The following is a 2,897-nucleotide window of genomic DNA, read 5'->3' as shown; positions in this document are numbered from 1 at the left end:
CAGCCCTTCTGGCATTGTGATCTAATAACTATCTACCATCAACAGCACTTTGCTCCAGAAGCCCTAGATGTTCCTGAGCAAACTTTATCTTGCCCTGATGTTATTTATGAACGTAAAGGTTCCATCCATAGATCTAATTTGTACAGTTTTTTTAAATTGTAGACTGCGATTTTGTCACCAATAATGGTAAGAGCTGCCTTTTGTTTACAGGATGAAATTCTGGTTTTCTTAAATACTTTTTTCAACAACTTGCATTCTGCTTAGGTTGAACTTCCTGGAATAGCCTGGGTTGACCAAGTTGACAGTTGTTTGAAAGCTCCGCTGGTAGATGATCTTCTTGACAGTGGAATGCTCGATGTTCAATAGTTTTGTGATCTTATTAAATCCCTTTCCAGACTGATAGGCATCTGTAATCTTCTTTCAGTGAACTCTTTTGTTCTAGGCATTGTGATACCACCCACTTCAGCAACAAAGAGAAAATTAAACTAAATGGGGTTTAAATGATAGTTTCTTGCTAGATCCTCTATGACAATGTTCTAATCATCCGAACATGATCTGCTGCATTTGATTCTAATTTTAGGTATTGAACTAGTGATAAATAGCATGCTTGTTTTTGCATCTATGGTTATTTAAATTACAAAGATTACAAGATGTAAATAGTTCATATATGTTACTACCTCATCAGACTAACACTGATGATGCTACCTAGTTTGGGTAATGAAACATCTGCAAGAAAACAAGCAAGCTCAGAGAGCACCAAGGACCACACATATTTGTTATATATCCCCTTTATCAATATTGTTGAAATGAAGATCAAATACTGGTAGTACTCAGGCTATGACTACCTTTTCAGCAACTTTTCAAAATTATGATGGTGCAGAACAAGTTGTGCTAGTCAGTTGACTGCAATTCAGGAACTTTGCACCATAATCACATGATCACTATTTGCAACCTTCCCTGTCAGCTTTTCACAAGCAAAGTCAATGGGAAAAACCAGTATAGAAGGTTATTGTCACTGTCCTAAGCCATTTTTTTTCTGAGAAGCCCTGCTACATACCATAGAACCCAGTGATGTTGTACTCAATAGCAATCTCTTGCCTGCACTCTTTAGTACATGCTCACCTGCAGCAGCCAACAGTCCGCTGGATCTGTGTGAATTGCCATCACTATGGCCAGATGATGTGGTCACGTGACTTGCACTTTACAATCATATCACTTAGCAATAGAAATTCTAGTCCTAATTGTTGTCATAACCTAAGGACTATAGTTAGTTTTCTCTTAACAACCAAACTTGGGTCTGGAGTCTCAGACATTGAGCAAAAATGCTATTGATAGATGTCACAGGAGTGCTCACATGACTGGTACACTCAACAACTTTAATCATAGCATCCCTGGTTATGGTCCTTAAGCAATTGTGTGAGTCATTAAGCGGGTGAAGTCCCAGGTAAGGTGCTTTGGGCAGGAACTCCTGGAAGACTCCACTTAGGACCTAAAAATCCCCAAATCCAAGCAGGATTTTCAGCCTGAGACATTCACATGTGGCTTGCACCAGGCCTTCCAGGACCTCCCCAGCCTGGAACGGAACAACTTGCGGCAGCCAACTTGCCATGGCCATCTTACAATGGTCAGTTTGCCACAATCAACTCACCATGGGAAACCTCACCATGGCCACCTCACCATAGGACTTGTCACAGGACAATTCAACAATTCAGCTTAATTATTTAAAATAATTAAAACATTTCATTTATTATTTGTCCTTCCTTTGGCATCCTTTCTTTAATGACTCTATTCCCCCATATCTTCAATACTAGTGTAACTCTTGTCCCGCAGTGAGTTGGCGGGGGCAAATCATTGCTCTGCTCAGAGCTAAAAATCCTGCTTGGATTTTGGCTCTCTCTTGTCTCTATGGGCTGGTTGAAAAAGCTGTGTTCTGAAGGGTGTAAATTCCCCTCCACGGGCTGAAAGGCACTCCTTCAGTTGGGTGGATTGATTTAAACTCAATTTCTGCATTTTTCTCAACTTTTCTCCACGCACAGAAGTGAACTCCTCCTGTAGGGTGCAGAGACAAAGCTTAATTGAATTAATTGTCAGGCTTGGAATGTTAAATTTCCATGCGGGTCTCATTTTGTTCCTGTTATTGTCAGCAGAATAATTCACCATTATGCTGCAAACTTAATTCATGTTAAGCCTGTGCAAAGGATTTTGGAAGAGATGCTTTGGAAAGTATAGATTAAAAAACTTAAAAGTAACATTTTTGGGGAAACTTGTGCAGGTGCGTCACAAACTATCGCAGCTGCTTCTGCATAAATGCATGCATAGCTGCTTTACTGCATCTCAGATGTATATTGTCTGTGCACCTATATACCACCATATAGGTCTAAAACTATTTTTGCACAAATACTAATCCTCCAAATAAAAATAAGATGACTTAATTTACCTTCGTGTTTAAAATGAAGCTAACATATTAATTTGTTAATATTCCCTTCCCTTGGTATCCAATTACAATCAGCCAGTATTTTGCAGTAACCTTCCCCTAGAGTGGGGAGGGAATAGAGATTTTACAGTATCCTTCCCCTGCCATGCCCACCAAGCCACAACTACCAAGCCACACCCACAGAACTGGGAGTAAAAATGTTTGAATCCCACCACTGATGAATATGTGAGAAATGATAAACAGATTATTCCAACAGGATACAAATTGAATAGTGTATTATTTTAAATAAATATCAAGCAAGTCTGACCGGCCTATCAGCCATGTTTAAATCAAAATAAATTAGAAGATAATATTCAAAATTAAAGCCAGGTTTTTTCTTAAAAAAAGTTTATTCAAAATCACACTGATTCCTTATTGGCAAAAGATAAATATGACATATGTAAAACCTTGTTGTTTCCCACCC

The sequence above is a fragment of the Thamnophis sirtalis genome, unplaced genomic scaffold, assembly GCF_051295495.1.
Source record: "Thamnophis sirtalis isolate CommonGarterSnake01/CBP01778 unplaced genomic scaffold, rThaSir2_p1.2 scaffold_8, whole genome shotgun sequence".
NCBI classification, from domain to species: Eukaryota; Metazoa; Chordata; class Lepidosauria; order Squamata; family Natricidae; genus Thamnophis; species Thamnophis sirtalis.
The sequence above is the reverse complement of the archived record's forward strand: the minus strand, read 5'-3'. Positions refer to the sequence as shown.